This window comes from Mustela putorius, unplaced genomic scaffold (assembly GCF_011764305.1).
Source record: "Mustela putorius furo isolate JIRA1106 unplaced genomic scaffold, ASM1176430v1.1 tig00003972_pilon_pilon_pilon, whole genome shotgun sequence".
NCBI classification, from domain to species: domain Eukaryota; kingdom Metazoa; phylum Chordata; class Mammalia; order Carnivora; family Mustelidae; genus Mustela; species Mustela putorius.
In genome coordinates, this window is record NW_025422115.1 from 2,426,931 (window position 1) to 2,439,876 (window position 12,946).

Genomic DNA, 12,946 nt, shown 5'->3' on the forward strand with positions numbered 1-12,946 from the left:
CTGACTGTTAAAACAGCGATAAGAACGTTCCAGTGAAGGCTCACTCTCTGAGAACGTGAAGACACTTGCAAAGGGAGCTTAGAGAAAGGCTTCTGTATTTTCTGTCACTCTGGAAGGAAGCTATTCATTCAACAAACAAGGAGCACCGAGTCTGTGCAGACAACCCCTCTGGGCATTTGGAGTACATTGGGGAACAACAAAAATATTTCTGCTCCTACCAGGCGAGATTCTAACAGAATCAGTTGCCTCCTTTCATCTAACTCTTTGCCCGGAGAAGAAAGCTGAAGCACAGAGAGGTGAGCTAACTTACCTAACATCGCCCATCAAGAAGGCTGTAAAGTCAGAAGAAGAGCCCGGGTCATCAGAGCCCATCTTCTCAGTCCGCCATAATCTCTTGTGCATTTCCCATTTCCAACTGACCTTTTGCTGGTCCTTGAGGAGTTCATTCTTGCATGTAGTTAACTGGACTCGCTTCAGTAGATGTTTTCAGTGGACTAACCCTAGAAAAAAATTGATTAATTTAAAAAATGCGTTGTCTGTGTTTCTTCTCTCTGAAATCCACGTGAGTATAGGGTAAGAATGCTACAAATAAGACATCATCACAGGAATGCTGATTCACAGCCCAGGGGGAAACCATGGCCCTAGAGGAAACAAGCAAAGTTCATGCATGATCATTGGCTTCTTTCTCTGGCCAAAGCCAAAGATGGATTGAAAACTGGAACTCTAGCAAGACACACATGGAGGGTGCTAATGGCATTGTGCTTTCACAATGGCTTTGTAGGAGACGGAAGAGAGCAATCCCTACATACCATGGTGGCAGCCAAGGCTAAAACTATGGTCCCTAGCTAGAGTCAGGTGAGAGTGATGTTTATCTACTGGACCCCTCTCACAGGCATTCACAAAAAACACTATTGATGGGAGAATTCACATAAAAATTAATGACACTGAGTAAATGCTGTTCAATTAATTTGGGGTGTTAATTTTGCCAATCTAAAAAAATAATTTATTTTCCAACCACGAAAAATAAACTCTCCCCAGTTTATTTAGCACATCATACTTTCTAAAACCTTCTTGCTCTTGATGAGACAGAGTCAGAGGGCTGTCTGAGGTCATATCAAATTTGACAGACGACAGCCCAGAAACTAGGCTTCCTGATTTACCACATCGAGCTGTGGATACTCGTTCAGGATGCTTCTTATTCGGTCCTCATCAGAGTCGATATGAGAAAGCATCATCATGGTCATTGGCCAGATGAGAGCCTGAAGCTCAGGAACACAGAAAAAGTCAGTCCCCAGTTCAAGTCAGAGAGAGGTAACTGAGCTTACAAAGTAGTCCATTAAGGGTGCGCTGGTAAGAAGGAGGGCACGTGCAGGAGAAGCAAAGTTATACCAGAAGAGAAGATGAAATGTGGAAGAATAGAAGTATATACAAGGCAAAGAAATTGTACAGAGGTAGAAGGAATTAATTTCATCTAGCACGAATAAAAGTCCAACCAGTTGCAAATATACCTAATTTGTTGTGATCAAAAGTATAAGATATTGGGACTTGTTATGTAGTGTCTATAGCTTTTTTTTTTTTTTTAAGATTTTATTTATTTGACAGCAAGAGCACAAGGGAAGGGAAGGGCAATGGGAGAGGAGGGAGAAGTAGACTCGCTGAGCAGGGACCCTGGTGCGGGGCTCAACCCCAGGACTCCAGGATCAAGACCTGAGCCAAAGGCAGATGCTTAACAGACTAAGCCACCCAGGGTCCCCTAAAGCTGTTGTTTCCGATGAGATGGCATAATAGAATTACCTCGGAAGCTTGAAAAAAATGCAATCTGATGCTTAATGAGTCGGCAACTTTGGACAAACAGTGCAGGAATCTGTTTTTTAACAAGCTATATTTGGAGCCCATGATCTAAAATCGTGCTACTCAAAGTATGATCCGGGGACAAGCAGCCTCTTAAGAATGAAGACTCTTAGACCCCATCCAGGCACAATGAATTGGAAAGCGCCTTTTAACAGGATCCCTAAGTGACTTCCTCTACACTTGACAATTTAAAGAGCACTGGTCGACAGCACCTCTTTCCTACTATGTATTCACCTAATCACAAAAAAAAAAAAAAAAAAAGTCAGGGGTGTGCCTGGGTAGCTCAGCCGGATAAGCATCCAACTCTCGATTTTGGCTCAGGTCATGATGTCAGGGTCCCAGGATCGAGCGCCTTGTGAGGTTCCACACTCAACGAGGTGTCTGCTTGAGGATTCTCTCTCTCTTCTCCCTCGGTCCTGCCCCCGACTCATGCACTCTTTCTTTCTCTCTCTCAAATAAATAAATAAATATTTTAAAAAATAAAAAGAAAAGACAAAGTAAGCCAGCATGTCAGAGAGTGTTCTTAGTGAACCTATGCAGGACCCAAGTGAGCTCTGCCTCTATCCCCAGCTTCCTTTCCATTCTAACCTTCTAGATTTCCATCACCCTCTGATAAAAAATTACAAAGTAGCCAATCAAGATTTTCTCCTAAGTTTTGTTGAAACGTAGCATCTAATTCATGGGATATCTAAGTATTTCAAGCATTTCCAAAAGTCACCTGTGATATTTTGGGGCAAGTGAATCACCATTTGCACATACCTCAATTTCCATTAACTCTCCCATTTCCCACAGTTTCTTGATGACAAGTAAAGCACCTTGGCAATCCCATCTGCTAGTTTTCTTTGCCCCCCCAATAAGATAATCAGTCCAGCAAGATCAAGAGACACAGGTGTGTTTATAGTAGCTGGGAAAGCTATAACAATTCTACCCTCCTGCTAAAGCATCAGGTTCCTCTTACAAGTGTTTGTTTAAACCAGTCCCCCTGAGTGGAATTGGTGCAATTTCTCCTTGTTTGTAAGGCCAATGCATCTTCTGCCCTACTTAGGGGGAAGCCCTCCAGCCACCATTCCAGGGTAACAGACGAAGAAATTCTCTTCCTCCAGCCCAATTGTCACCACTCAGCTGGGAGCAATACAGCTCATGCAACACTTAGGTTTTGACAGGCACTCACTATTTTACTATATAATAAAAGAAATTTTAAAGAAATAAAATGAGTTGCAATTCTGCCACCCTGACAAGTTCATGGTCCATATGCATAGAAAGTTAAGTTTACATGTGGTTCACCATTTCCCTTTCCTTATGTCAAAGCTGGTTTTCCATATGGTTATAGAATTCACAGCATTTTCCTGCCTGCATAGCACTTCAATATTGTTATGCTATGTGTATGGCATCAATCTACAACTCTTGGACATGGAGTTGGCTTCCAATTTTTCATTATTAGAAATACCTTTTAACAGCTCATATTAGAGTTTTTAGAGATTCAATCCTAAGAGCTGACAATGATCTTTAAAGAAAAGAAGAAGTTGGTCTGTGGCCAGGACTGCATTGCTAACTTACATTAGGCTCCTCATAAGTGTATACCATTAGTTAGAAGGGGGAGCAAACAAAAATTTTAAAAACTATATAAAATCAATGCTTTCTATCTTAAAAATCTACTGAAAGTACATGCTCTACTAAGAGACCCAAAAGTATCATTTTCATCCATGAATTACTCTACATAATATAGACTAAATATGTTATTCATATAATGGGGTTAGCTTCGTTGCACTTAAAGGTTCTGAGTTACAAACAATTCATGGGTTACATCGTCGGCCATTTCCTGATTAGATGCCTGCACGAGAATAGAGCTGAAGAGAAACCTGCTGTAGCCTAGCGTTTTAATACAACTGTAATTTGATTACATTCTCACTTTCTGCTTTAGACTGTGGAATTGAAAACACATTACTCTCCATCACTTAGAAGCTCCTTAACCTTTATTGAGGGTATAGTCCAGCCATTTCACATAGAACTAGCCCAACATCTGACTTCTGTTTTTCCCTTTCTTGTTAGCTGTCTCCCCAAACAATGGCGACGCTGGTTGTGGTAGAGCATGAGGAAGATAGCAGAAGCCACATTAAGTACACAATTTTGAGAATAAGGTCTCCTCTGGAGTTCAGGGAAGGGGGATCTAGGACATGAGAAGAACAGAGAGGCAGCAAGATTTCGGGAATCATGACCGTTTTTGTTTTGCTAAGTAAAAGGTATATAAAGGAGGAGAAAATATGTTTTAAAAGACTGGTCTGGAGACAAATCCATGAAGGACTTTGAATGGTAGGACAAAGAGTCTAAATAATAAGAAAATACTGCAGTAAGAACTAATCCAAACTAGGTTTTTATTTCATAGATTGAGTCAGTGAAATGGGTTGAAGACAGGAGGGTATGCTGGGGTAAATATGGAGCTTCCACATTGTTTCAAAAGTTGGTAGGGAGGGAAGGGTCTGAAGAGGCAGCAACGGGGAACAGAGAGTGGGACATGGGTAGAAGTTTCTACAGAGGGGAACAAAAATTCACTGAGTGAAGGAGACAAGGAAAGTTGTTCTTAGCAAGTTGTTCCATAACAATGTCCTTCCCAGGCCCTAAGCCCTAAGCAAACACCAGCTTATCACAAGGCTATCTTCTCAAATGTAAGAATCTATAGGTCTTTGGTATGAAACTGTCTGAAACAATTATTTGAATCTCAATGTTATGACCAAAATGGAAATATGTAATTGACTTTTTGCACACATTTGTAAAGGATGAACAGTAGGTTTGTTTTGGTCTGGTTTTTTGACCACTGCCACACAATCTCTGATTAGCTGGACACCTCAATGGGCCAAGCAGCCCAACTTCTAGACATTTGACCAGTGAGGAGGCTGGCTGGCCCAGCTCACCCTGGAACAAAGAAAAGTCAATGAGAAGGCACTTTGGATGTTCTCCATCTTCTTGGAAAAGCAAAGGCAAAGTTTCTAACCAAGAATAAGAGTGACTGAGTGACATATAGGTAGGAGTAGAATTGAGAAAAGTCGTATCAGAGATTCTAACAGAACTTTCATTTAAAAATTAAACTGACTAGGGGTGCTGGGTAGCTCAGTTGCCTTTGGCTCAGGTCACGATCCTAGGGTCCCAGGATCAAGTCCCGCATCAGGCTCCCTGCTCAGTAGGAAGTATGCTCCTCCTTCTCCCACTCCCCCCTTGTATTCCCTCTCTTGCTGTGTCTCTTTCCGTCAAATAAATAAATAAACATTTTTTAAACTTAAATCGGCTAGATAATTTGGCAGTAACCATCAGAAGATGAAATGTGCACACCAAGCAATTTCACTTTAAGTACCCATGCTAGACACTCTTGCATAGGAGTATGATGAGCATGACACATATGGGTATATGAAAGAAATACTCATAGAGTATATAAGGAATTATGTCCAGGGATAGTCAGTGCAGCATTGTGTCTGAGCAAAAAGGTAGTAGGAATCTGTGCACATTGTGTGGGAATGACTCGATGAGCATTGGTATGGCCATACCATGGGAAATTCTTGAATTCTTAGAAAGAATGATGTATATCTGTCTCTACTAGCAAGGAAAGATCTCCAAGATGCTGATTGGTGAAACTATCAAGCACACAATGATATGTTGCTGAATATGACATGTGTTTTAGTGGTACTTTGGATAGAAAGAAAAAAAAAAAAGAAAAGTTCGCTGACATAGATCATGTCAAGGAAATTGGAGAAAGCAACTGAGGTTGGAGATAGTGGCAGAGAGGAGGTTAGCCTTTGGTTCTAAACTCACAAGACAGTAAGTGTATGGTAATTGTTTTGAGTTTCAAAATTTCTGTGAAAATTGTAAATACCTTGGCCCAAAGGAATCTTTTCTTTTTTTCCCCCACCAAATATCTGTTCTCATACCAAAGACCTCTTTCCTCTAAAATGATTCTTATTTTTCTTTTTCCTTTTTAAAGTCAGTGAGGCACTGGGTTAATCCAGAAGTTAATGGTTGACTAGCAATGGATAGATAGATAGACAGATAGGCGGATAGATAGATGGACAGAGACAGACATGGAAACCTCCATTGGCCAATCTCCCTCAGAGTTACCAATTGCATACAGGGTCACCAAAGCAACTCTGTTCCATGCAGTTTTGTGGTCCCCACAGCTAAAAAGACAGGGAAAAATAAAGATCAAATGACATGCCATTGACCTGCCACCTCAGGGAGATCACTGTGTATGTCATATTTTAAAAAGAACGTAAAACGCCTTATCTTCCCGAAATGAGATCCACAAACGGAGCTGACTTGAAATCAGAACTCAATAATCTCGATTGGAATTTATTCACTGGAATATTTTTCTAGGTTCAGAAATAAGTGGAAGCAAATTATTTTCTAAATGAGAAACTATGTCTACAGTACCTTTATATGAGTTCCAATCTTAAAGGACAAGGTAAAGCTAATGCAACTTTAATATAGTTTAGCAGATAGTGATTACTGCAAAATCGTCTTGTGCTCCCTCAGGATTTTTTTTCACTTAAGAACTTGATGGTGTTTGGGGGAAAGTGTTATAAGAGGGATTCTAGCCCGCAACAGAAAAGAAAATATTAACCCACTATGTCGCCAACCGCTGGACTAATCTTTCAAGCAATTCAAAGACAGAATCACAACACGAGCCCCAAAAGGCAGTTTAAATATTCTGGAAAAATGCTAAATAGTCTTCACTTGCAAAAGACCACTTTGGTGGGTTTTCAGTTATTTGGGGCATGTTGCTTAGACTCCCTGATGCACAAGTCAGCCTTAATGTTAGTCGTTTTCTTTTTTTCATGTGTTGGAAAGCAAGAACTGCAGAATATTTCTCTGAGCCTAAAGCAAGACATGGTCTGCCACGCTGAGCACGTGAGAGGCACACCAGGAAAGAGGTTTTAATGAGTAACTTTGCAGGAAAAGACCCTGAAAACTTCTTCTAAACATTGTACCCATACTTTCTGTCTGAAATACACTCGGACAGAATCTGATTCACAGCCTCTAGAAGGCTCAGTGATGCTGGCAGCAGTAGTAGGGAGACTTCAGAAGTCCCTGATTATTTCAAGTGCATCAAAAGGTTTATGAGTACTCTCCACTCCTTCCCATCCCTGTCCCCCCATTCTGCCCCCCCCATCGTAGCCCCCCCATGTCCCCCATTCCCCCAGTCAGTGTCTGGAGATACCGCGTTGACTGGAGTTCTCCTGGAGAGAAAGATTGATAAAGCAAAGCAATTGGAGTTATTTCCTATGCATGAAATTGATTAAATGCTTCACTAAATGGCTTATAAATTTGCTTCTCATATTTCTGTCACCGCTGAAAAGATTCCAGAAACTCTGCATATAACCATGTTGTATACAATACCAAATTACAAAAGGTTGTAAAAACTAATGTTTTGTTTAAAGTCTTGAGCAGGACCATATGCCTCCAGTGACCTTGAGTAAGCTATTTTAATTCAAACCATTTCAAAGAATAGAAAGGGGAGAAATATTCAACTCCATAACCACACAGACGAGTCGGTAGGTAAACCTCCGTTAACTCTGGGGAACCGGGTGTGGAGCGAACACCCTCCCGCAAACGTCTTGTGTCTCCAGAGCCGGGAAGCACAAGGTGGGTCAGCAGGGATATGTTCACAAAGGAGAGGAAAATAGGGTTTTAAGACCTCCCAGAGCCAACGTGGCCCTAGTAGGTTTCATTCAGAGACATACGCAAATGAGTTCTGAGTCTTGTATGGACTTGCAGGACCACAGAGAAGACAGGACAAATATTAGCAAGTGGGGGGGCAGTTAGGGGTGTTCTATGTTTAGCGTTTTTGTGTATCTATTTTTTCATCATCAGGCATCTTTCAAATGCTACCTCAGTTCTCTTTTTCTTCTATGTGAGAACGCCTTCCAACTCTTGAGGAACAATGGAGGGGGCCTGGGGGTGGGGGCGGGATTTTAGCAAAGAAGCAATTTATAGGCGATCACGTGACCTACAGATGTTCCTTGGAAAACGACTCCCGTTTCTTAACATGGCCTTAAAAGTACCTTCCCTTCTGCAGGGAAAATGATATTCTTTCATAACATTTATAAGACATTATGTCCCCAGCAAGAATTAACATTTGGCGTTAACTCACAGCTTGGGCCAGAACTTCAAGAGAAGAAGTTGTAAAACTTCCTCAACTTCAACCCAGGATGGGCTTCGGGACCAACTGGCCTGACCTCTGCGGTCCATGTCCACAACCTCGGCTCACCTTCAGGAAGAGCCAGTGTGGGAACTAAGGGGGCTCCACCACCACAGCCTTCTGGTACGCAGTGAGCCCCAAATTATCAGGGCGGTGCTGTCAATGGGGAGCAGAAGGACTTTAAGGACTTTCCAGTATCAGGCTTAGGGACACATCTGCTTTTGCATGAAGTTTCTGGGTACATGTAAGAAGTGGTGATGGAATTCTCTCTCTGGGAAAACACAGTGTAATCTAACTGGTAAAATCCAGATTTTTTTTTTCCTCTGTCTCTCTTTTGGTGTGTGTGTGTGTGTGTGTGTGTGTGTGTGTGTGTGTGTGTGTGTTTTAATGAGTACCTGTTCTGGGAGATATGCCAAAAATTCAGGGATGATTTAACCTGGCCATCACTAGCTGGACAACTTATTTAACTCTTTGGTGATGGTTACATGAACCTTCTTGCTGGCTTCAAGCCACCACATAATTAACGTTGATGCCAGACACAGAGGGTTTAATAAATTATAACTAAGAAAGACGGCTATTATTCTACAACATAGAGAATAACTACCTTCTGCCCACAGGTGTTTGCCATCTTAAAACATACAAACCCATGATTCCTAAAGCTTAGCCCTTGAAACAATCACTCTATGAGATAATCCTTCCTCAAAGGGCTTTGTTGATCAAATCCATTGGGCAAAACTCTCCTGGGGAATTACCGTGTATGGTAACATGGTAGGGGGCTCTGCTGGAAACGAGCCTCACTCCATTTAACCTGGGGTTTCTCACTTGACCTAAACTCCTTTTAGTATTAATGCTTAGAAACTTGGCATTGTTCTCGGAAACATACTCAGGGAAATATACTTAAACCTACTGCATGTCTGACAGAATAGCCCACCTCTTTTGAGAGTTTAGCAAGCTCTGGCAGTTACTTCAGGGAAACTCTGAGTCAAAATATGAGACATCCGTAAGTTCCCTGCAAGGAAGCTTTGCCATTCCTCTTGCTATGCCAACATTGGGTGATGCAAAATTTCCTTTCCTACCTGGGCCAGTTGCATGTTTAGGGACGGTGGCTTTTTTTTTTTAAGTAGATCTTTCCAATCAACACAAGAGCCTGTGGGCATTGAATGCCAGACAAATATTAGTTACATTTATAAATGTACACTCCACATACCTTGATTCTTTTTTTCTTAAGATGATTTTTTCCACCTCTGAAGATTTTTTTTTAAGATTTTATTTATTTGACACAGATATAGAGAGAGAGACAGTGAGAGAGGGAACACAAGCAGGAGGAGTGGGAGAAGGAGAAGCAGGTTTCCCACTGAGCAGAGAGCCCCATGCAGGGCTTGATCCCAGAACCCTGGGATCATGACCTGAGCTGAAGGCAGATGCTTAACAACTGAGCCACCCAGGCACTCCCCCACCCACAACCTGCCTGTGAAGATTTTTAACAAAATGACTTCCCTCTTCTATTTTAAACAATAGACGAAAGCCATGTTTATTCCTCCTTTCCTATAATCAAAGTCACTCATGCATCAAGATCATTCAAGAAAACCTGGCAGAGTGCGAGGAGAGTGGCGCAATTCTGGAGCTAAGCTTGGCTTTACCTTCATTGAATTTTTTAAGTAAATCATGTATTTGCATACTTCTTGTCTCTTAGCTAGTCTGAGTAACAAATCACTCACTAGGGGCATCAGAGGTGACGTACGCGAGAAGGACCCTTGGTGAGGATCTTCGCTGTACAGCTTTGGTTCTCAAAACTGTAAAGTGCCTGAGAATCCCATGGAGGCTGCTTCCAGCACAGGTCTCAGAGCCACGCCCCCTGGCTTCTGTTTAGGTAGGTCTGGGAGGAGCCTGAGAATCTGCATTTCTTTTTTTTTTTTTTAAGATTTTATTTATTCACTTGAGGTGGGGAGGGGCTGAGGGAGAGGGAGAAGCAGACTCCCCACTGAGCAGGCTCCATTAAGACCTGAGCCAGAGCCAAAGGCAGATACTTAACCAACAGAGCCACCCAGGCACCCCAAGAATCTGCATTTCTACCAGGCTCCCAGGTTATGCTGATGCTACTATTTGGGGACCCCACTTTGAGAGCTACAGCTGTGCAGCAGCTCCCTAACGTGCCAGATCCAACAGATCATAATAAACCCAAGCCACAGCCTCCAAGATGGAAGTTTTAGGGAGGAGACACAAGAAGAATCTGGATTTTTAATAAACTCCCCAAGCAATTCAAAACATGCAGGTCTGGACTACTTCAGCCAGAGAAGCGAGGCTCGCCTCTTACATCGGGTCCTTGGGTCTTGGTCCCCCCAGCTGCCTCTGAGCTAGGGAGTCTCCCTCTTCGAAGTGCAAGACAGCTGAAGACCCGGGAATGCCTCATCCAATAACTTGTCCAGTAATTGGTATATTGATTGCTAATGTCATCATGTTTTAGTACCTATAAACCCCTCACTCTATTACACAGCCCCCAACAATCCAAAAAGTCATTGTTTATTCATTGTGACTCCCAAACTGGCCCTTGTCAGTTTCTGCTGGAAGGCTTGCTGATAAAAATCAGCAGATGATTGGACGCACACATTCTTAACATGACTGACCCATGACATCTCCGAGGGCAGCCAGGGAGCCTGTCATTATAGTACAATACTTCTCTTTCTTCCTCCTTATCTAGCCCCAGATGACTCTGAGATTTTTATTAACTCATTAATGACTGAAGATGTCATTAGAGCCAGTAGAAGGGTTTTCTTTTCCTTTCCTTTCCTTCTTTCCCTCCTTCCTTCCTTTAATGGGAATAAGTGTACACTTTGCTCATGGCAGGAGGGGGACAAGCTCATGGATGAAACAGCTAAAACAAACCAAAGGGAGAGACCCTTTCCCTCTCTAGAATTGGAAATCTGATTGACGGGTGCTAGGATTGAGATCCTGCACACAGAAATACCAAGTTGTTTCAGAAATACATTGGGCAAGAAAAAATGGGCAGTCCAATAAAGAAATAGCAACCCATAAATTTCAGCAATTTCCATTGTGTGGTAGGCTCGAGCTCTCCAACCTAACAGCTAAATAAAAAATAAAAGAAAAAAGAAAAAGAAAAAAAACCCGAATAAGGCTATTGAAACCTCTAAATGTTTCTTACCTACACATTCATTAAACCACATCTTGTTTCTGCGTGCTTTTAATTTTCACATCTGCAGAACTGCTTTTAAAAATCAAATTAGATCTTTTGAAGGCACTTAAATTGCAACAACCTTATGTTTTTTTATATACTCTCGGGTTTCAGCCTTTTTATCTGGGTTGTGTGTCCAATTAATGGGATATCTCAAGGAAGCACTAATCATTCCGAAAACTTGAGAATATAAAAAGCAAGCAGACTATTTTCATTATAACTGATTGGATTGAGAATAAGCTACAGAGGAAATGTTCAATAATTATGATAACTTTTTTTAGATGAGATCACAAAAAAGGTCAGTCACATAAGGTGCCTTTCACTGCAGCAAAGTCTTTGAAATCCTGTTTTCATTTGATTCCTCTTCGGGGTTCAGCCTCGGGCATGTCAGGAGGCTGGTTGGAGAGTGGGTTTACACTGATTTTATCAGCCTGGATAATTCACTTGGCAAAGAAAATGTCTGTTACTAGATGTATCTCATATGTTATTAAGTGTTTATGAAATTTTACTATTGTCAAAACACATTGTGAATTAACAGATCCTCATCACACATGGAGAAACAACTCTCTCAGAGAGAAAATTGTTGTCTGAAGACTGAAAAAGATTTTTGCCCAAGGAAATTGCTGTCGGTACACTATGACCAAGATTGAAATAATGCCTTAAGCCAAGTTTTATTCTTAAATCACCTAATTACCTCTTTCTGTCTGTATATATTTGCCTGGTGGAAAATTTTATTCATTAAATGCTATGTTAAATAGAATAATTAGTTAATATTTGCAGATTAATTAAATGCAATACTTTTATCTAATTCAGTAATAACAGTACTAAAATGTTTGTTCTTTACCTCTCTGTTTATGAGACCAAACACCCAGAGAAAACCTGGGAAATAAGAGTCAAAAACCAGATGTTTTTAAAGATCCAGATGTATAGTGTCAAGTAAAGAAAACAATCAAGAATTTAAAATTTTTTTTTCCATTTTCATCCAGATGTTTGGTGTCATATAGACACAGTCTTAATCTGCTCAGTCATAATCACAATGTTCTTTAATATCATTTGCCAATATTTTAATCCCTCTGTCACCAAATTATCTCTAACAATCCTGTTTAATCATTCATAGGGGAAAACACAAAAGATATATTCCTCAGAAAAAAATATATGTGTATGTATATATAGAATGCCCAGCAGACTCAAAACACAAGAATACCGGCCAGAATGGTGCCCAAGTCTTTATGTTGAAAAACACTTCCTATCTGCGTTTTCAAATGATGAAAGATAATTCAACATAAATGGTTGGAATGGCAACTTAATTTTCATTGACATGCATGTGCTAATTTCAATTTCTAGTAAGTAGTTTAGGAGAATAACAGGCTCTCAAGTGTAAATGATGGCCATCTTTTCAATGGGGCTCTTTTCCCAACTTACTCACTTACTGCTAAATCCCAAAAAAGACAACATTTGAGGAATAATTTCTGTTCTGGTGACTGGTGAGAAACCCCAGCCTAGAAATGAAAAGGCTTGATATGGAGCGCCATCACCTTCAGGGTCTAATTGTGTGAACTTGAGCTAGTCACTTAAGCTCTGAGCCTCAATTTTTACTTCTTTAAAATGGAAACAATAACTCTGCCCCCAATTAACCTTAGGATCTGATGAAAGACCTCTGGAATTGCAGAATGCCTAGCAAGTACAAAATTGTCATTAATATGTAACATTTTATCATTAAT

At 40.9% G+C, this 12,946-nt stretch overlaps 1 long non-coding RNA gene across 1 annotated transcript in view; it reads right to left on the reverse strand.

Annotated features, from left to right (window-relative positions):
* The window catches only part of LOC106006576, a 66,437-nt gene that overhangs the window by 26,683 nt on the left and 26,808 nt on the right, over positions 1-12,946 (reverse strand). The window contains exon 6 of the long non-coding RNA XR_006603931.1: positions 311-500. This is a non-coding gene — a long non-coding RNA (uncharacterized LOC106006576). The remainder of the gene's footprint in view (positions 1-310; positions 501-12,946) is intronic.